The sequence below is a fragment of the Babylonia areolata genome, chromosome 23 (genome assembly GCF_041734735.1).
Source record: "Babylonia areolata isolate BAREFJ2019XMU chromosome 23, ASM4173473v1, whole genome shotgun sequence".
Taxonomy (NCBI): Eukaryota; Metazoa; Mollusca; class Gastropoda; order Neogastropoda; family Buccinidae; genus Babylonia; species Babylonia areolata.
This window is the reverse complement of record NC_134898.1, coordinates 8,509,707-8,532,241: the sequence shown is the minus strand read 5'-3', so window position 1 is coordinate 8,532,241 and position 22,535 is coordinate 8,509,707. Positions and strand designations below refer to the sequence as shown.

At 41.8% G+C, this 22,535-nt stretch overlaps 1 long non-coding RNA gene across 1 annotated transcript in view; it reads right to left on the bottom strand.

Annotated features, from left to right (window-relative positions):
- The window catches only part of LOC143298378 (uncharacterized), a 48,060-nt gene extending 36,359 nt beyond the window's left edge, over nucleotides 1-11,701 (bottom strand). Inside the window, exon 1 of the long non-coding RNA XR_013057373.1 lies at nucleotides 11,638-11,701. This is a non-coding gene — a long non-coding RNA (uncharacterized LOC143298378). The remainder of the gene's footprint in view (nucleotides 1-11,637) is intronic.
- Nucleotides 11,702-22,535: the final 10,834 nt, after the last annotated feature.

Below are 22,535 nucleotides of genomic sequence, written 5' to 3'. Positions count from 1 at the left end.
GCTCAAGATGTTCCTCATGTGAGTGATTTGCTACAAAGATGTCATCAATGTAGACAAAAGTGAAGGGAATGTCCCTTAGAATGCCATCCATGAGACGTTGGAAAGCCTGGGCTGCGTTTTTGAGGCTGAAAGGCATGCAGAGAAATTCCCAAAGGCCGAAAGGTGTGATGATGGCAGTCTTAGCAATAGAAGATGGTGCCATAGGAATCTGATGATAACCCCTGACCAAATCAATTTTGGAGAAAATGGTGCATCCTGCCAAATGATTGCTGAAATCCTGAATGTGAGGCAAGGGGTATCGATCATCTTTGGTAGCAGTGTTGAGGCGTCTGTAGTCCCCGCAGGGTCGCCACTGGCCATTTGACTTGGGAACCACATGTAGGGGTGAAGACGAAGGGGAGTTGGACCGACGGATGATACCCATCTCTTCCATTTTCAGGAATTCAGCTTTGGCAGCTGCAAGTTTTTCTGTGTTTAAGCGTCGGGCACGGGCATGAACTGGTGGGCCATGTGTGATGATGTGATGTTCAACACCATGTTTGTTGACGGTGGAGTCAAAATGTGGTGTCAGTAATTCTGGAAACTGTTGAAGCAGATCAGAGTAAGCATTGTGTGGTAGAAATGAAAGACCAGCCACAGACAAAGGTGCATCCGTGTTTTTGAGTGAAGTGGAAACATTGTCTAGGGACAGGAGACGTTTGCCCTTGAGATCAATGATGAGTGAGTGAGCGATGAAAAAATCAGCACCAAGAATGGGGCGTGTGACATCAGCAAGATAGAAGTCATGTGAATAGAGTTTTTTTTAACTGATTTCTAAAGTAATGTTGTTTTTGCCCCAGGTTTTGATGGAAGTTCCATTTGCAGCAGGAAGGGGTGCAGAAGGTGGGTTAGTCTTGCGATCCTGTGCAGAGGCAGGATACACCGACACGTCAGCACCAGTATCGATCAAGAAGAATTGTCCAGTGCGGCGATCTAAAACAGAGAACGTGTTTGAGTTTGAAATGCCGGCCCCTACCACGTTTAGTGACCGGCTTTGTCGTTTCCCGACAATGATGTGTCTTGTTTATTCTTCAGAAGAGATGCAAACTTGCAACCAGGCTGGCAGTGACGAGCATCTGGTCCAAATCTCTGATGGTATAAACACACAGAGGACTGTGCTGTTGATCGTGAAGCTGGAATTGAATTACTCTGATGAAGTGAGCGGGAGTTTCACTGAAATCTTTTAGCGGCAGATACAGCTTCCACAGATGGGCCCATGGTCACACCATATGTTTCAGGTTGAACCACTGAAATCTGTTGGGCACCTGCAGTGCGTGTTTCCCAGATACGGTCTGCAGCTTCAGCAAGCTCTTCTACATTATCAATGTTATGTCCTGCGGGAATGCTACGAATGTCGTCAGGAAGATTTGACAGAAAAAGTGCACGCTTCAGTGTCTGTGGATCATCATTCAGTGCATTGATCTTACGCATGAGGGCAGTAGGACGTTTGTCACCCAGTCCATTGAGATTGAGTAACTCTGCATCTTTCTGGGCCTGGGATTTTCCAAAGGTCTTGATGAGAGCACTTTTCAAAGTGTTATATTTGTTTACAGCTGGTGGATTGAGGAGAATTGATTGCACTTCATCTGCAGTGTTGATGTCAAGAGCACTGACAACGTAGTCATACTTTGTTTGATCTTGTGTGATAGCTTTGGTGCCAAACTGGGCTTCAACCCTCGCGAACCACACTTCTGGAGATTTAATCCAGAATTCTGGGAGCTTCACAGACACTGCATTCACTTCGTTAGTGGGTTGACTAACAAGAGTCTGCATTTGAGTTACCAAGTTTGCCAGAATGTTTGCTTCAGGAGACTCTTGTGCCATTTCTTACGTGTTCTGGAACGGGGTCACCAATGTAGAGTGTACAACAAATGGTTTTGTATAAATAAAAACTCGGGAAACTCTTAGATAAGTCCCACGACTTTTAATACAGCTTTCGACGATCCGTTGAGCCAAAACGGAAGTAGTAACCAAGGAAACGAAAGAAGGGAAGTAACTTATCTAAACTAAACAAAGGAAGTAAATAACACGTAATGTATGTAAGTATCACAAGTGAGTCTTGAAGGCCTTGCCTCTCTCCTGTTGTTTGTTTGTTTGTTTTCTTTTTGTTTTTGCTTTTTTTTGTTTTTTTCATTCTTTCTTTCTTTTTTCCACCATCATCGGGTAACATTTCGCAGACCTGCTTAGTACTGCGATTCGACGGTAGTTTTATATGATTCAAGCTTCCAGACTGCGGCATTTGCCGACCGCGAAACCTAACACACACACACACACACACACACACACACATACACACGCACGCACGCACGCACACACACACACACACACACACACACACACACACACACACACACACACACACACACACACTACAGCCAAAACCTATAAGCGCCGCACGTATTCGTTAGTGGACAAATCTACATCGCATTTGATGTGAGTGCTTTTTTTTTTTTTTTTTTTGGCGTATTGCTGAAATTAGTCAATGATGCGGCAATATGAAAAAACAAAAGAGAGGCAAGGCCTTCAAGACTCACTTGTGATACACACTTAAAAAAGATTTTTAGAAAATATAAAACAAAATTTTAATAATTCTTAATAATTCTTAATAATTCTTTTTTTTCTTTTTTCTTTTTTTTCTTTTTTTTTGTGTTTTGTTTCAATGTGTGATATTATAAAGCTTCGGGTTAAAAAAAAAAACAAACACAAAACACACACACACACACACACACACACACACACACACACACACACACACACACACAAACAAACAGGAACAACAACAAAAACCACCTTAAAGCAGATTCGAACCATGCATGTTCGGGTGAGAGGAAACAGTCGTACACACAACGTTAACCTGCGTCTACGAATGATGTTCAAAAACAGTATTAAATCATGTTGTTGGTTGTTTTTCAGCGTGATAAATCGGTTACGGTATTCGAGGTGATATCGCCGTTTAAATCATGCTATTTTCGTATATCTCCGGCATTTGAGAAATTCTTTAAGTCCGTGGTAAAGGATACGTTGTCATCGCCTCAAACACGCAGCAACATGTAGCAGTTTTCTTTAGACCTGCGGAAATCCGTGTTCGACAGGTCAGTTACACTCGGAAACTATGCCTGTCCATTCAATTTCTCTTTTGTGTACATTCTAGTTAAATCACTGTCCACTTTAAAATATTCATATGCAGTAAACACGTTGATGATGTAGTTAGTGTCACTGTATGTGTTCTGTCCCGATTTTTTTTCTTTTGTGAACAAGAAAAAAACAAAATATGCACAGACCAGCCTAGACAAGGCTGACCGAAATTCAGTGAAACAGTTGATTCAGTTTTTCTGTTTTTTTTCCACTCTAGTTAATTCAGAGAATTAACATTAGAATATCCATATTCCGTAAACACGTCGAAGGTGCAGTTAGTGTAACTATATGTGTTTTGTCCAGAATTTGTATTTCTTTTTTCGGGTGACTTACAACCCATGATTGGTATGACAATCAAGATTTTTTTTCCTACTATGTTTAAGTCAAATTTGGTATTGGCAGAGAAAGTATTTTCAGAGAAAATGGCGATGTTAAAGATTGCCACACACACACACACACACACATACACACACACACACACACACACACACACACACACACACAACCGAACACCGGTTTATAACAGAGACTCACTATGTTTACACAAGTGAGTCAAGAATTGAAATGAAATCTTTTAATGCACACAAATATAAAGAATTGTGATGAAGTCAAATACTTATACAATTGTTCATAGCTGTAAACTGATAATCAAACAGAAATTATAGTCACGTAAAGCAGCTCATGTCAAGCCCATGGCCAAACTCACCACCTAAAGTGTGTGAGCGTATGCGTGTGACTTTACACTTCCTTTATTCACTGTGTAAAACCGCAACCCGTGATTTTTTCCCCCCCTCATTCCTCATGAGTATGACTGTGTTCCCCTAAATGGCTGTGAACCTGGTTCTTACCATGTTGACACACCAACAGTGCCATATCTGTCTCTCTCAGCGGCTGACTTGACCTTCCTAGTGCGGCGCCTGCCGCCCTCCCCACCTATGAAACTGCCACAGGCCAGTATTGCCAAGCTGGGCACACCTTTCACCCATGGCACCTGGCGTGTCAAAACAGGGTTGACTGACATTCAACAACACAACCTGTATGTTCCCTCAAACGCGTGGTCAACGCTATCAGCTGAAGCTGATTAATGCAGTTGTCAACATAGGCTACTGGTCGAGCGAAGAATGAAATAAATGTCTACTATAACTCTGCTGGAGTCAATTCGGAGAACTGAAATTTTCATTCAAGCTGGAATTCTTCATCATTTGGTTTATACAGTTTTTCATTTGACAGCGTTCACCTCGCTCGTAAGGACCAGGATTGCTTTCAGTATTACCAAACTTCATCTGTAGGATATTATGGAACTTGAATTAAGTTGGGTTTGTAGAGTTATTTAATATGTCAACGGGTTTGGTACAACGAGTTCTTGCTTAACAGTGGAACGAACACATCAACGTTTATATACTCAAATGAGAAAACCGTAGAAATGGTATTAACTGTTGCTCTGTCATTGCATAAAATGAGATTAAAAAAATGGAACAGCAGTTGCCTAAGTCAGCAAAAACAATTTTCAATGACTGTTTCGTGGTATTCTTCCTATAGTCCACATGACCGGTCACTGAACTCAACCAGGCGGGCACAGTATTGACCGGTCGTCTCTAGGCTAGTATCTATCTTCGCCACAACGGGTATTCCTGTTTAAACGTCTGCCCAGACCAAACACTTCCAAACAAAACTATTAGCCTTTTACTGTCCGTTACAGCCTTCTTCCGATTTTGGAATGTAATACCCTCTCTTATTAGAGACAGATATTTGAAATGCCGTTTTAACGAGACTTCGTTTCGTAACATCATGAAAAAAATGTGTTAGACAATCTTTTTCTTACACGGAGAGATAGATGGAACGAGAGAGATGAATAGTGAATGGAAAGGAGAAAGGGAACAAAATAGAGAGAGAGAAGCAATTGGAACGAAAGGGCTTTGGCGTGGATCCCACTAAACAAATCTCCTCCTTGTTCTTTAGCTTTACCTCTTCGTCAGTCCTTTCCCACGGGCTCATCCTTCCCTCCTTTTCAACACGGTCTCTCCTCCCCACTACACCAGAAAGAGCAGTTTTATAATAAGATGCCGCACGGGCCTGGTTAAAGCGACAGTGTTCTACAGTGTATGTTTGTGTGTGTGTGGGTGTGTGTACGCGTGCGTGCGCACCATGACCAGGGCCTTAATGCCAGCACTCATACACCCCTAGCCTTGCTTCCCATAGCACACCGGTGAAGGCTTTTACCTTTATATTCAATTTTATTTCTTTAGTACAAATACATTCTAATGATCATTTGATTCTAAACATGTTGTACAAATGGAGAGACGGGCAGACAAAGATAAAGATTTACTCCGGGACTGACCAAACTTTCCAAAGTCCAGTTTTAGCTATAAATAATAATGAAAAAATAAAACCATAAAAATAACCTATTGCTGAAAGTCTGAAAAGGCTTCTATGGGGGAAAAAAAGGGAAATAACAATCTGTGCTTGGTTTACTGTATTTCTTCTTATATTTATTTTCATAAGGTGTTAATATTTTCCGCGTATACTGATAATTATCTGAAACGAAGAAAGTAATTATTTACCTTTTAAAAGTGAATTGACTGTCAATGTCTATCGCCTTCTCATAACAGGAAGTGGATAACACTCGTGTTCTACTATCAACCCCCGAAATAGTATTGACTCCACCCATAAAAAAAAGTTAAATAGGGAGTTGCTGCCAACAAACGTACAAAAAGAAGAAAATTGTCTCTACCATTTATGGGTTAATAAATATCTTTATTTTTAGACCCTTTCATGGACATTTCTGTGTGATTCCTTTTCAGTGGCAATCAGTCTTAGGGAGAGATGCTGAAACAGCAAGAGTGTGAAAAATAAATGGCCTAATGGTAACGCGTCCGCCTAGGAAGCGAGAGAATCTGAGCGCGCTGGTTCGAATCACGACTCAGCCGCCGATATTTTCTCCCCCTCCACTAGACCTTGAGCGGTGGTCTGGACGCTAGTCATTCGGATGAGACGATAAACCGAGGTCCCGTGTGCAGCACGCACTTAGCGCACGTAAAAGAACCCACGGCAACAAAAGGGTTGTTCTTGGCAAAATTCTGCAGAAAAACCCACTTCGATAGGAAAAACAAATAAAACTGCACGCAGGAAAAAAAAAAAGAAAAAAAAAAAAGGTGGCGCTGTAGTATAGCGACGCGCTCTCCCTGGTGAGAGCAGCCCGAATTTCACACAGAGAAATCTGCTGTGACAAAAAGAGAAATACAATTACTGTGGTGGGTGTGTGTGTGGGTGTGTGTGTGTGGGGGGGGGGGGGGGGTAGGGGGGGGCGGAGGGGAAGCAATGCCAACCCATATGTCGTAAAGTTTGGAACCTCTTAGATTTAAGGAAACCTTGGCACTTTCAGTTTTCTCATGCAACCCCTACCTGGTTGTGCCTGAGGTATCCGCTGATCTTTAGATGGGTCTGTTTTTAGATCAGTGGGGATCCTTGGCACCAAAGACTGCCTCAGCTGAGAGTTCGCACACGAAAGTCAGAAGTTTTGGTCCTTCGAGCGAAAGATAAGTTTACCAGTGACGTTCATGTGGAATTCAAGGCTATGATAAATATATGCAATGACAAACAGGTTGGCATAATTCTTGTTTTTGTTTCAGAGTGCAGTTCGCAGACGGATGTCAGGTAACTTCTTTCACATATGCGCAGTGCGACTTTCTATAACTGACAGTGTGACATTGCAATAAAATTGGAATAGTTGATTTTTGTGTGTGTGTGTTCATGGAGATTTCTGCAGTAAGAGGTTTTTTTTTTTGTTTTGTTGTTGTTGTTGTTTGTTGTTGTGTTGTTGTTGTTGTTTGTTTTTTTTTTTTTTTTGGGGGGGGTCATGACTTCTAAGTTTTCTCTCTGAACAAAATTCAGCGGCTTTCTTCGACTCCTGTCAATCATTTCTTTGCGAATTATTGATTGAATGCACAATACTGAAAGTCAAAAATCCAAATGGCTACCTCCATGTGTCCTGGGTGTGTATAATTTTTGTTATGTTCATAGTTGATTGAGTATCTTCTTTATAAAATATTCGTGTAGCCATGTTGTAAACCCGAGTGGTATATAATAAAAGGGGACGGTACAAAAGAAATTAGATCATTACTGAATTGAAACTGAAAGGATAGAAAAGATCCGCGTACATACCAGAAACATGTAGAGGCCAGTCACCAAAGGGTTTTTCTATTGTTTTATTACAATATTAAGAGAAGATAAGAAGGAGAAGAGAAGAGAAGACAATGCAGCAATGTGGTGAGACGCTGGCCGTTGGGGCGACACACACTGTGTGTAACAGCGAGAGAGATAGAGAGAGAGCAGGCAATAGCCACAAAGGCTCAAGTAGAAAAGTTATTAGTGGTTACCACTGTCGCTATTTATGCAAGTCACACGAACTGCAATGATCGCACTCACTTGTTGCGAGCAAATTGGGCCTACAGGGCTGAATATTTGAATAATCTGTGTTTGTTTCGGGTGTTCAGTGATAGATTTCTGAATGATCCCTGAACCGATTTACGTCGGATAAGTCGCAAAGCAAAGAGCTCAACACCAACCTTATTATCAGTACAAAATGAAGCATTGATTATTTAAGATGAACTTATAATCTTAATTTAAGTCACCTGGACTGATCAGGTTTTAACAAGTCCATCGCTGAAAATTACAAACTGCGTTAAATCAGTTAAATGCAGGCAAACACAAACGGAATAGATTTAAAGATGGAATTGCGACAATTCTGCCAGTATATAATACTTGTAGTTTACTGATCCGATAAAAGAGATATTTAATTAAATATGGTCTTCAGAAACAGTTTTCTACATCGGCAAAGCCGTCAAGGGACACTGGTTGTGGAGTGATTGTCGTTAAGCGTCGACAATGAAAATAGGCTTTGTAATTTCTAAATGCCTGATCTATTCTCATCCAAACACTACAACAGTGTAGTTTTAGTTTCCAACAGCAGTAACAGATCGAATTGTAAACTGTAGCATTATGTGTGACGGAAAGACAAAATGACGTAAGCTTAGCGTCAGTTGACATCTTTACACTGACGAATGATTAAACTAAAATCAAGTCTGCTTCTAACTGATTAAAGTATGTGCGTGTAAGCTCAATAGATATAATCTGCAGTGAACGATACAAAGATTTGAATATTCATTGACTTTTGTACAATCTCGTATTTTCCGAAAGAAAGCACTTGGGCGAATGTAGACAGTGTAAGACCTTCACAATGAGTATAAAACACAAAAGCCTGTACATACATACATACATACAAACACACACACACACACACACAGAATGGAGGGGTAGGGGGAATTCATTGCTTCACCTGAACCAGCTCGTTAGCTTATATCTTTTGTTCTTTCCTTTGCACGGGTCCCCTCTCCTCCCCTGCCCTCCCCTATCCCCTTCTTTATCTTTGCGCTTTTACACCCTCCCGCCTTCTCATCCCACCAGGAAGAACAGATTGCCAAATCCCATGTACACAGAAGCTGCCTGGTCCATAAAGGAACTGTGGTCTGCATAGTGTGTGCGCTTGTGTGTGTGTGTGTGTGCCAGAGAGAGAGAGAGAGAGAGAGAATGTGAGTGTGTGTGTGTATGCCAACAATCATGCGCCTCTGGCCTCTGTTACTGTAACACACTGGTTAAGGCTGCGGCGTTCTCGGTTTTTTTGTTGTTGTTTGTTTGTTTTTTGTGTGTGTGTGTGTTTTTTTTGTTTTGTTTTTTGTCAATGAGCGATTGTTTGGTTTAGTACATGGGCAAAATGAGACAGACAGAGACGGAGACAAAGACAGAGTGAGAGAAACGTTAGGAGGCAGCGAGACAGAGATAAGACAATGCTGAACCAACACAAAAGATATACTCTATCTTAAGGACTCAAAAACATTACTCATGGATAAAGGTTTTAGTTTGTGTCTGTTGTCGTCTAACTTGTCTTTGCTCACACACACACACACACACACACACATATATATATATATATGTGTGTGTGTGTGTGTGTGCATTTCAAACATAACATAGGGTAACTTGAACAGTAACCAAAGCAGCACTGACAATGATTAATTAGATCAGGAACAACACACATGATAATAACAACGTGATAATAACCACACAAAACAACAAACCTTGTCTGAGTATTTTTGTCTCTTGCTTTTCATGCCCAAATCTAATCAATAGTATGATGATGCATTCATTTTCGTTTCGTTTTTGACTCACTTGTGTAAACAAAGTGAGTCTATGTTTTAACCCGGTGTACGGTTGTGTGTGTGTGCGTGTGTGTGTGTGTATGTGGTAAACTTTAACATTGCCGTTTTCTCTGCAAATACTTTGTCAGTTGACACCAAATTTGGCATAAAAATAGGAAAAATTCAGTTCTTTCCAGTCATCTTGTTTAAAACAATATTGCACCTCTGGGATGGGCACAACAAAATAAAAAAAAGAAGCCAAATTATATGCAAACTGACTTAACTGTTATATATATATATATATATATATATATATATATATATTTTTTTTTTTTTTTTTTTTTTTTTTTTTTTTAATTCTCTAAACTTGGCACTTTGATCTGATATTCTGACACAACAACAAGAGCAGTCATTTTTATAGTTTTTTCGTTCAAACAGGAACTTCTTTTGCTAAGCATGGAAGTTATATTTATTTTGCAAACGTTTTGGTGCAGATAGTAAAAAAGGGAAATTAATCTGTAATTAATCCTAGGGGGCTTAATTTGCTTTAAACTGATCTTACTCATCTTAAACATTACATTTTGAAATTATAGTCAATACATAAAAAGCTTGTGTGTTTTACTCTCAGTGTACAGGGCTTTCACAATATTCATTTGCCCAAGTGGTCTTTTTCGGAAAATACTAAAATTAATACGACGAGTGGACTTTATAGATCTATTGGCTGAACCCTGAAGGTCATGGGCAAAAATCAATTGCGTACACATATTTATACATATTCAAAGCGCGTGATCATATTCTTTGCGAACACGAACGACTCCATTTTGTTTCAAGTTGTTGACCTGCCTATCCTATATTCAATCGACAATACATGATAACATGATCACTTATTGGATTATGCCCCAAACTGCCATAAAAATATCCATTGAATCAGTCGGAATTCACAGTTAAAAATAATAAACCATGAGAGTTAATACCCTTGAATTGATGAAACGCAAAAATTTCCAGTCTTGACTTTTCTCAGAATGAAATCCTTTTCACTTCATACGACGTTAGAAGTACTTGTACTTGGCTCTACATGTTAATTTTACAAAATACTCAATTTTCATATCAACTTGAAAACTATAAAACTAGAATGAACATAAAAGAGAAATTGAATCGACCGTGTCAACCGGGTGTAACTAAACTTGTACATCTATCTAGATCCAGGGAAAACGGCTAAATGTTGCAGTGTGATTACGGCGATAGCCACACGTCTCCGTTACCGCGTACTTAAAATGAATTTTTAATTGCATTTAAAAAGATTTTTTGAATGCCCAAGATAGGCCCAATAATATGATTTAAACAGCGTTCTCACTGCGAATACCGTAATCGATTTATCGCCCTTTAAAAAAGCATGTTTAAATATTAAATTTTTGAACGGCCATGATAGTGTAATGGGTAAGACAGTTTCTTCTCATCCGAGCACGCGGGGTTCGAATCAACCGTTAGGACATTTTTTTTCTTTTCTTTTTTCTTTTTCTTTTAACCCGAAGCTTTATAATAACAAATACAGAACATATTTTAACGATTAGATTTTTTTAAAGTGTATCAGAAGTGAGTCTTGAAGGCCTTGCCTCTCTTGTATTTTTTATTTCTATATATATTGGCATTGTGCTGACCCTTCTTGCATGCAACTTCAATGGCTCACTCTGCTCGTCAACCAGAGCCCGCAGTTCACTTGGATCATAATAATTATTGTTATACCGCGACGAAGCCACACACCAGAGAAGATCCTGCATTGATGTTGGGTCATTGCGGTGGTATTAGTAGAATCTGCTGTGGTTCAACAATTGCAGGGCGTTACATGGAAAGTCCCTGGTCGTTTAGTCATGGAACCAGTACCGAAATTAGAAATTACTGACATTTCAGAAAACACATTCAGAAATCAGTTTAGATGAATCGATAACTTTTGAGAGCATCTAAGAAAAGTGAAAATGGAGTCACGCAATCCTTAAAACTGTTTAGAAATTAATTATTAACTTCTTTTGAAACATGTAATGAGAGGGAGAGAGAGACAGAGATAAATTTTTAAAATATTTTTTTAAAAGTGCTGAGACAGAAATCTTACGAAACACAACCGCCTAGGCCTATTTAAAAGCTCAGCTTAGTCAGGCTGAAAGTGATTAGAAGAGTATGGTGTAGCCCAAAGCACTGTGGCCCAAAACTGTGTGACCCAAAGCGTTGTGGCCAGTGGCCAGTTGACATATCCTCTGTGCATACAGAAAGGACCCACCTGTCTGACCCTGTCTGTTGGCTGGGGAAGGGCCACACCTCTCATACCTGGCCATCCGCCTGCTTTCTGCCAACACACAAGGAAATAAAAAGTACACAGAGACAACATTGACTTCAAGGTGTGTGCTTCTAAACAGCAACATTTATTGTTTTTATCATATGCAATTATCCTTTGTGGCCCCGTTTGTATTTCATTTTAGATCGAAGGTACGTAAGAGATCGAAATGCTTGAGTGGGGTAGGAGATGTTTAAGGCAGAAGAATGTCACAAGTTGAATTGGCGCTCCCACCGCTTTCGCTCTGTCTGTTTGTTTGCCCCTGTCTGTTTGCCTCTCTGTCTCTCTTTCTGCGTTTCTGTCTCTTCCCTACCTCTGTCTCTGTTGTTCTCTGTCTATGTATCTCCGTCTCTTGTCTCTCTCTGTCTTTCAGTCTGCCTGTCTCTCTCCATGTATCTGTCTCTTCCTTTCTCTCTGTCTGTTTCTCTGTGTCTCTCATTGTCTGTGACTCTCGATCACTTTCTGTTTCTGTCTGTCTGCCTGTCTCTGTCTCTCCCTGTCTGTGTTTTTGTCTCTGTTTATATATATATATATATTATCATTTGTATTTATCTTTTTTGTCACAACAGATTTCTCTGTGTGAAATTCAGGCTGCTGTCCTCAGGGAGAGCACGTCGCTACACTGACAGTCTCTGCATGCATTGATTTAGTGAATTTGTTTAATAAAAAAGAAAAAAAAGAAAAAGAAACAAGCTGGCAAGTAGGTGAGGAGCGAAAGAACTATCGAAAAAACGGACGGGAACACGAATACAATGCAAAATTAATCGAAGATACACATGTTTTAACAAAGGGTTTGCCAAGATACAAACCAACAAAACATTACATACAGAATCTTTTATTCAATGTTGTTCGTCCGTCAGCACGACGAAGACCATTTTAGTCATCCTGGGGCTGAGGTTGTTGGGGTCGGTGTGTGCGTAGATGGCTGGTTAGTCCAGTTTGCGCCCTGAAGGTTATCTGGCAGTTTGGGCATGGGATGGTGGCGGCAGTTGGGGTTACCAAGGCTCGGACTTTCTGCGCCTGTCTCCGCTGCTCAGCAACAGCTGTCATGGTGGGTTCACAGGTCAAGGCACCTTTGAAAATGGCAGGGCGCCATGCGGACCTGTCCACAGCTGTATGCTCCCATGTGTCTGGGTTGATGTTTAAGGCCTTCAGGGATGACTTCAGCGTGTCCTTGAAACACTTTTTCTGGCCCCTATGGGAGCGTTTGCCCTGTTGTAGCTCGCCATAGAAGAGTTTCTTTGGCAGCATTTGGTCTGGCATGCGAGCTGCATATCCTGCCCGGCGAAGCTGTGACTCGTATGAGGATGGTGTGCATGCTAAGCAAACCCGAACGGGAGAGAACCTCGGTGTCTTGGACCCTGTCTTGCCATTTGATCCCAAGGAGCTTCTTGAGGCAGGTTGTGTGGAACTGGTTCAGTTTCTTGGCATAGCGCTGGCAAACTGTCCAGGTCTCACAGACGTACAGCAGCGTAGCGAGTACAATGGCCCTGTACACTTTCAGCTTAGTTTCGGGGCTGATGCCTCTTCTATTCCAGACATTGTTGTGTAGTCGGCCGAACATTGCGCTGGCTGTCGCGATCCTCGAATTCACCTCTTCATCGATGGTGGCGTTTCTAGACAGTGAACCTGTCAACTGCTCTGAGTCTTCAACCCTCGATGGTGATGTTGGGTTCAACGTAGGGCCTTTCTGGAGCTGGCTGATGCATTGCTTCGGTCTTCTTACTACTGATGGTGAGACTGAAGTTGTCACAGGCATCAGAGAATTTGTTAACGTCGTGTTGGAAATCAGCTTCTGAGGAAGCCTTGAGGGCTGAAAGCGTCATACAGCATGGCTGAGAACATGAGGCTGAACAGGATTGGGTCAAGGACACAGCCTTGCTTCACGCCATTAAACACAAGAAACGGTTCAGATGTATCTCCGTTGTCTTGTACACTGGCTATCATGCGGTCATGGAACTTGCACGCGACTGCGATGAACTTCATGGGTCATCCATACTTCGCCATGATTCTCCAAAGACCCTCTCTACTTACAGTATCATAGGCCTTGGTCAGATCGACGGAGGTGGAGAAGAGGCTGGCATTCTGTTCCTGGAACTTCTCTTGGAGCTGTCTAGCATCAAACACCATGTCAATCGTCCCGCGTTCTTTCCGGAACCCACACTCAACACCATCCATGTCAGCTCACTTTGGATGCATGAAGAGTAAGAGAGAGAGAGAGAGAGAGAGAGAGAAAGGGGGTGGGAGGGAGGGTATTGAGAAAGAGTGTTCATGAATGATTTATGTAATTTGTAATTATTTCTTTCACGTAAAGCGCCCTGAGCTCTTAGAGAGATAGGGCACTATACAAATATAGGGCACTATACAAATGTACTTTCTTCTTCTTTTTCTTTTTATTATTATTATCAAAAAGAAGATAGATCAAAGTAACAACAAAAGTCAACAAGAACAACAATAAGAACAACAAAAACACAAAGATGTCTGTACTGTTTATGAATTAATTAGTACTTTCATCTTTTAGCCATAGTTTACCTAAAACCCTAAGCTGGGCATGACTTCTCTCTGTCTGTCTGTATCCGTCTGTCTCTCTGTCTATCTGTCTGTCTGTCTGTCTGTCTCTCTCTCTCTCTCTCTCTCTCTCTATATATATATATATATATATATATATATATATAATTATACATATATTTATATGTATATATATATATGTGTGTGTGTGTGTGTGTGTGTGTGTAATTTGCATACCACTTTAGAGGAAGCAAATTAATAATGGCTGGTGAAAACGCGGGATTATACTTTTCCGTGTCTTTTATGAGAGTTTGAAAAAATCAACCTCGACACTTCCCCCCCCCCCCCCCCCCCCCCCCCCCTCCGCAGCCACTAAATGCAGGCATTTTTCGCAACAGGAGTTCTGTCCCTTATTAGTGGTGCTGGTGTCGCTGCCCAAGGCAATAATGGAAAGGTGTAAAAGGTGGGTGATAGTTATCGGTCCTGTAACAGCGGCTGTCAGGCCCAAGCGGAGGATGCGCGTGCAACACGTGTAAGCTGTCAGAGCCTGCTAGGCGTCGGCCTCGGGACCCAGATAAGGCCTTCCTGACAGACAGCAGCCTTCCCTGCAGCTGTGCTTTTACATTCAGTCAGATCGAGCTGTTGTTGCAGGCGTACACAGTAGGCAAGAAGGAGAAAACCGCAACACCATGTTTCCGTTAATTAATATTTTTTTTTGTGAATGGGTGTCGAGTCACAGTCTTCAGAAAAACGGGATCAAATGAAGTAATGGGACGCGGAGGACGGGAGGGGGGGAACACAATCACGAAAAGAAGAATTATAAGCCCGTAACGATCCAGAATTAGTATCCGGTGATTACTAATGTTCTTCAGTAAGAACTTTATGAACACATACCGTGACTGGAAATAAAAGTGAATGCAACACAGAGATGATTCCCATTAAGACTCTTCAGTTTGCTTTACGTGACGTGGTTAACTGGCCGTTATCAGAGAGCAGTGGTTTTGTGCATGTATATGTCAAAGCTAAGCTGAAACCCTTCCTCAGTATTGGAAAGAAAAGCCACACACACACACACACACACACACACAAGGAGAAAGAGACAGATAGCATCATTTCAGTTCTTCATCACCTTAAAGGAAAAGTTGAATCAATCGTACAGATAAAACGTGTTTTCTGTGTCATTGCATATAACTCGTCCATAATTGACTTGTTTTTATTTGTGATGAGGTTCGGGGCGCTCTGTATTTGATGAGCAAACCACCAGAGAAAGTGTTTGATCAGCCGGTCCACAAATAACGTCATTTGATTCGTTTTTCATAAACAGTTCTTAACTGCTGTTTGCATTTACGGTATAAAAGCCCATGTAATGTTGACAGGCTTCAATATGCCTGCACGGCTCGCACCTTAAGTCAGATGTTATGAAAGCACCCAGTTCCAAATCTGCTTTACCTGTGGCTACTCGTCGACAAGTCTGAAAACTCTTCCAGACTGCGATGGAGGGAGATGACAACAGTGCAAGACATACTGCGTTAGCTTTATAGCCCCTTTCTGAAGAGAACGTTGCACTAGGGTCGCATTTGCAGGAACGAGGACCAAAGGCAAAAATGCCTCGAACGTACAATGTGAAGGGGGGCCGAAACTTTATTGTTTGAAGACAGTTCAATATATACGTTACTAATTCAAGACATTAAACTTCATTTGTGTAAAAGAAAAAAAATCCCCTCCATCAACATTTACTGTTTGAAAGTTTGCATCCAAGCTAATCTACAGATTGATATTTTCGATCTTGATGAATGACAAACCCTATTTATTCATGTGTTTGGCATGTTATCTTGTTGAAAAGAATGGGCTTATCAAACAGACATTTCTGAAACTGCAGACAGGTGTCCTGCTTTCTCTCAGTAAAGACCAGTTAACACCTGGGGAAATAGAACAAACCCTGGCTCGGTTTGTAATTCATAAGTAGCGTGTATGTTAAATGAACAATTATTTTTTTCTGCATGGAAAATACGTGATACTGCTCCAACGGAGCTTCGCTAATCTGAGCTGCCACAGTACTTAGAATTGTCACAAATATTTGTGCTTAAGATAACGTGAAGCCACGACAAAAACGCTCTTGATATGCAATGACACCATGTTTTCAATGTTTTCGATGTACTGTGTGATTTTTGTTTTTATTCATTTGTGTTGAGCATGTACGATGATGTTGTTTATCTGTAAATGTTCACAAATGCTGGGTTTTTTTTTCTAGATTTGAGTTGCGTAAATGCGGTATGTGTGTGCGCGAGCGGTGTTTGTGTGTGTGTGTGTGTGTGTAGTAGTAGTAGTAGTCTTCAGTTTAACGTCTTCCACTTTAAGTGATATTAGACGGAAAAAAAGGGGGGAGGGGGCTTGGGAGGGGTGGGGGGGTGGGGGGGTGGAGGGCGGGGCGTGAGTTGTGGGAACGGTATTGGGCAGAGGGCGAAGAATGGTGTGTGTGTATTTGTGTGTGCGCGTGTGTGCGCATGTGTGTGTGTGTGTTATGGGGAAAGATACAGAGCACTGGAAAAAATAAAACATTAAAAGGGTTGACATAGGCACAATATAGAAAGAAACGCTAACATCAAACAACTGTAACAACAATGTGTGTGTGTGTGTGTGTGTGTGTGTGTGTGTGTGTGTGTGTGTTATTTTTCACGTTGTGGGTCAGGACTGAATAGTGCGAAATCCCACGCTTGCCACATGTGTTAGACACATGAATATAGTGCGTTGTTTAATTACACAAAACCTTTTGTCTTTCCTCTTTCTGTGTGTTGCACTGGTCTTGTCTTTCTGAAAACAGTGTGTTTCTTTAGGGAGCATGTTCACTTTGACCTTTTCGCTTTGTCTGCATCCCCTGGGCATGTCTTTCTTTCTTATCTTTGAACAGCTTCTTCTTTCTTTCTTTCTTTCTTTCTTTCTTCTTCTTCTTCTTCTTCTTCTTCTTCTCTTCCTCCACTTCCACGTCCTCCGAGTTTGATGCAGTCCACAGAGCAATTAACATCACCGTGTCCCCCACCTCTCTCCTGCATCACCGCCACAATGGGAGGGTATCATGAGACTGTTTTTGCTATCACATTATTCTAGAGAAGAAATTTCTTCATGAGACTGTCACCTTAACAAACAAACAAAGACACACACACAAACACTCACACACGCGCGCGTTTACGCTATATCCTTTGTTACGTCAGATAACAGCTAAGGTACTGACATGTGCAAGCGTAAAAAAACCCGATGTTCCCTATGTCACAGCAATGCTGCACAGCTCAGCTTCAGGGCGAAGTTGTCTCACACTTGCTATGGCGAAGTTGTCGAAGTTGTCTCACACTTGCCATGGCGAAGTTGTCTCACACTTGCCATTGGTGGAAACTTGGAACAAACACGATTCGTGTTTTGTGACTGCTAGACTGGAACATGCTCCGCATCATCCTCAACCGATTGAAATCCAAGGCCGAGGAGCTGCTATCAGAAGAACAAGCAGGCTTTAGAAAAGGGCGGAGCACTGTCGAACAAATATTCAACTGTCGAGTCTTCATTGAAAAACATCTACAACACCAAAAGGACATCTTCCACAACTTCATCGACTTCAAGAAGGCATTCGATCGGGCGTGGCACAGCGGCCTCTGGCAAGAACTGAGAGGCTTCAACATTGATGAAGGTCTCATTCAAGTCATACAGGCCCTCTACGAACATTCCAACAGCGCAGTGCTCCTCAACAATCAACAAGGACAGTTCTTTCGGCCACAGTCGGAATCAGGCAAGGATGCCTATTATCCTCAGTACTTTTTCAACATCTTTCTGGAGAGAATCATGCAAGAGGCCCTCGAAGACCACCACACCTCCATCACCATTGGCGGCAGGCCAGTCTGCAATCTTCGATTCGCAGACGACATCGACCTCATGGGGGGCACTAACACCGAGCTCCAGGATCTAACAAACAGACTTACTACAAGAGCAAGTGCTTACGGCATGGAGGTCAGCACAGAGAAGTCAAAGGTCATGGTCAACAGCACAACTAACATCAGTGCCAACATAACCATGAATGGTGAGCCCTTGGAAGAAGTGACCAGCTTCAAGTACCTTGGAGCAACCCTGTCCAAAGACGGCACAGCAGAAATCCGAAATAGGATTAATTCTGCAACGGCAGCGATGGCCAGACTGAAAAGGGTATGTAAGAGCAACATCAGATTCCACACAAAATTCCTGCTCTACAAGTCACTGGTGGTTTCCATCCTCTTATATGGATGTGAGATATGGACACTGATGGCAGAAACAGAAAGAAGAATCCAAGCATTCGAAACCAAGTGCTTGAGGAGACTACTACACATCTCCTACAGGGAGCACAAGACCAGTGACTATGTGCGGAACCTGGTCAGCAACATTGTTGGGCCCCAGAACCACTGCTGGCGACTGTCAAACGACGGAAGATGGCATGGTTTGGTCACGTCATACGACATAACACCCTCTCCAAAACCATCCTGCAAGGGACTGTAGGAGGGCGCAGACGGGGGCGGCAGAGAAAGAGCTGGTCCGACAACGTCAAGGAATGGACCAAAATGACGATGCCAGATCTCCTCACGACAGCTGCCAACAGAACGGCGTGGCGAGCTATGACATCTTCCTCATGTCCCCCCAACGACCCCAGCGGTCGAGGGAATGAGTGAGTGAGTGAGTGAGACTGGAACAGTTCCAGTGTTTCTCTGTGATTCACATATTAAGTGATAAAGTGCTGAGCAGTATCATTTTTTTTTCTTTTTTTCTGAACATTTTTCTTTCTTTTATTTTTACATCTACATTGTACAAGTACATACTTTCAAGTAATCAAAACAAGCAGAAAGAATAATTGAAACATCTAAGCAATATATGTATGTATGTATGTATATATATATATATATATGTAACTCCCCTTGCTCCTATCGTAAAGAATAAGCCAATGGTCTTTACCAAATGTAAACCTCCCCTTGCTTCTATCGTAAAGAATAAGCCAATGGTCTTTACCCAACACAAAGGGAGTCGGGTTCGGGGAAAAGACAGATTAGGATTCACTATAATAAAGAAGACACAGTCAGGCCCAAAGATGTTTCTTGTTCACTTTAATTTTGTTTCAAGACTAAAAGGTGGAAAAGTTGTAATAATTGACTAGCTAAAGAAAAAAAACTAACTCAAAGAAAGAAAAGGAAAACAAAAAAGGGCTCTAGCAACCGTGGCCTGGAAACATCAATGCAAACCAACATAAGAACAATGCATTGTACATTCATTTCCAGACGTACAGTTACACACAATAATATCAACATATATCATACGTTTCCCCATCCAGATGGAGGAACAACACACAGAAACTGGAATTAACAATTCCATGGGGCTGGGTACCCCAACCCAAACTTCATACAAGAGCATATCATTCATGAGACACGTGATAAGGGAATGCGCTATAGTACATAGAACCTTCAGTTCAGTCAACTCATAGCATTATTAGCTCTCCACCTTGGGTTTTGCGCAACGGGTCATCAGCGAAGACAACCCACCCAAAACAAGAACTAATTAAGTGATGAGACAATCACTCTATGAATAAGGTAAACACCATCCAGTTTAACCCTATGCCGACCAAGTCGGAACATCATCTTCCAATTATGTGGACCTCATTCATCCAACATCACTGGGTCACCTGATTCCCACGTGCTCAACCGACAACGCTCATTAACTCGCTTTTACAGTCAATCACAATTTGGATAACTGACCACTGTCCGAACCTCAAACAATTTGTAACAAAATATAAACTTGGCTTGAAGTGTGTATACACATGAGCAAGAAAAATAAACAGACATTCACATCTAACATGAATACATGGGTATATCATATATAACGAAACAATTATGAGGGAGAGAGAGAAGAGAGAGAGAGAGAGAGAGAGAGAGAGCGAGTGCAGACAGGCAGACAGAGAGCGTGAGTGACAGACAGAGGCAGCGAGAGAGAGAGAGCGAGAGCAGACAGACAGACGGAGGCACAGAGAGAGAGAGAGTGAGCAAGAGAAAGCGAGCGAGAGAGAGAGAGAGAGAGAGAGTATTCACACAGTTACGGGAAAAGAAACGTAATAACATATTTCAGTCTTTAACATTATTGCTAACATTCCTTCATTAAACCAAAACTATATTCACTGAACATACTCATCCCAACTACAAGTACACCTGTCCATTAATACTAAACAACTGTCACCTATAAACACACTCTCCTTCATCATTATCAATTTCCCTTCATTTATTATCATTATAATTATTATTAATCCACGATGACCAGTAATCCCGAAATATTTATGTCCTGTATAGACTATCTTTCCCCAGTTCCTAACAGATTTTCCCCCACAAAAATAATACATGGAACTCTCTAATAAAACACCCCCAAACACTTAATCTGCCACAACGCCAAAACAATATATAAAGATCCCGACCGTCGTATTTAAATATACCTTGGAAAACAAAACTGCTAGAACAACGCAAAACATTGAGCGCTGGCCGATTAACCCCCAGTATCTTATGTTCAGTAATCTAACTTTTAAAGACAAAATATCCCAAAACATATCAAGACTTCCCAACCTCTAATTCAACGTCTGACTAAACTTCCTCCTTTTTTTTCCTCCCAATGGTGTATTCTCTCAAATACATACTTTACTTCCCAATCAACATCAAGACTAAATAGGCTTTGCAAAAATCACAAACAATTAATGTGTCCAAATGCAAACGTACAAAACAATCAATTTCCATCACATCAATATAACCTTGTAATGCACAATATAAAACATAGTAACATACTAATATCAAGGAATAAAATCTCCTAGCATCAATGACAAAATGAAAGTAAAATATTTCCACACACCTGCTTTCCTGGCCACAACTCTCAGCACATACTGCTTCTAAAAGGGTTGGGCACTAACTGACCCCCCGCCCTTTCCTATGCGACTGCTTCCAACAAGAGTGGGGCACTAACTGATTCCCCGCCCTTCTGTTCTGGCACTGGGGCGCGGTTCCTGAAATTACTACACCTCATGATTATTCACTAGGGCTATTCTATTTTAATTTTATTGACTAACCAAAAGTTTTTTCCCCACAGATTCCAAAGTACATACATTCAAAACTGATTTCCTATTTTTTCATGTACATCATCTAAATCTCAACCAAAACTCTCTTACAAATAATAAACAAAGTAATCAGGACTATTTTCTTAAAATTTACGGGAGAGTCTATTCCTCCCGAGAAATCCCCGCGAAAAGATAGCGTCCTCCCATCCCAGAGCAGCTAACAGCTGGCATTAACCACCCTGACTTCAACTTAAACATAACTGACAACCCAATGGTATCAGGGCCCACGAGGTGCACATTCCCGGAGTCAGTCCCTGCAGTGCTGACCACGAAAGCACCAGAAACATTAGACGGCTAGCCTTCAGTTTCCCACCAGCAGCATGGTGCCAACAATAAACCACAAGAACAAAGTTCGTACTAGTACGCCCTGTACGGGTGTACATATACCCCTCCAGAGCGAGATGTTTCCCCAAAAAATTAACAAAATTTTGGAAACATCGATACTCAACCTTCAGTGGGTTTACCAGTACAAACCCTGATACAAAAGTGGTACACACACACAAAAAAATAAACAAACAAAAACAAACTGACATCATCATTGTCTAGGGAGATAACCCATGACAACTTCATTAATTTCCTGCAGCACAACTGCAGAAAATGGGCATAGCCCGGTGTCACCTAACTTAACTGTCCCTATGAACAGGACAGGAGCGACCGCAGGACTCCTAGGACCTGCTTTACGGACTCAGCCTTCTGCCAGACTGGACTCTGGTCTATCAGGGACTCCAGGGCATCAGCGTGTTCGATTGCCAGACTCATGGAGTCTACCTGACCCCAATTGAAGTCACAGTACCGGTTTGTTGGCTTTCTGAGCCTGCTAGACCTACGGGGACGCAATGTTTCCTGACTATCCCCTGAGGACGGATTGCTTGGCCCATCTGTGGCCTGATCTGTTAGACCTTCTTCCTCTCCTGTTTCATTCTGACTACCAGACTGCTCAAGTGACTCCTCATTGAGTCCAGCCTGCTCAGTAGGGTCATCCTCTGTAGCTTCGGATGCATCTTCCTGACCCACCAGTTCAGAACTGCTTAAGGGAAATGATCCTGGTCCATCTTCCTGGAGGTCCCCATCAGCCCTATCTTCCCGTGTCCCAGAACAAACTCTAGGTACAAAGGGTGCAGCTTCTGGCCTCAAACCAGCACTGGGCTGCCCCTGAGGGTATAAGGGCACAAGGGCGTCCTCCTCC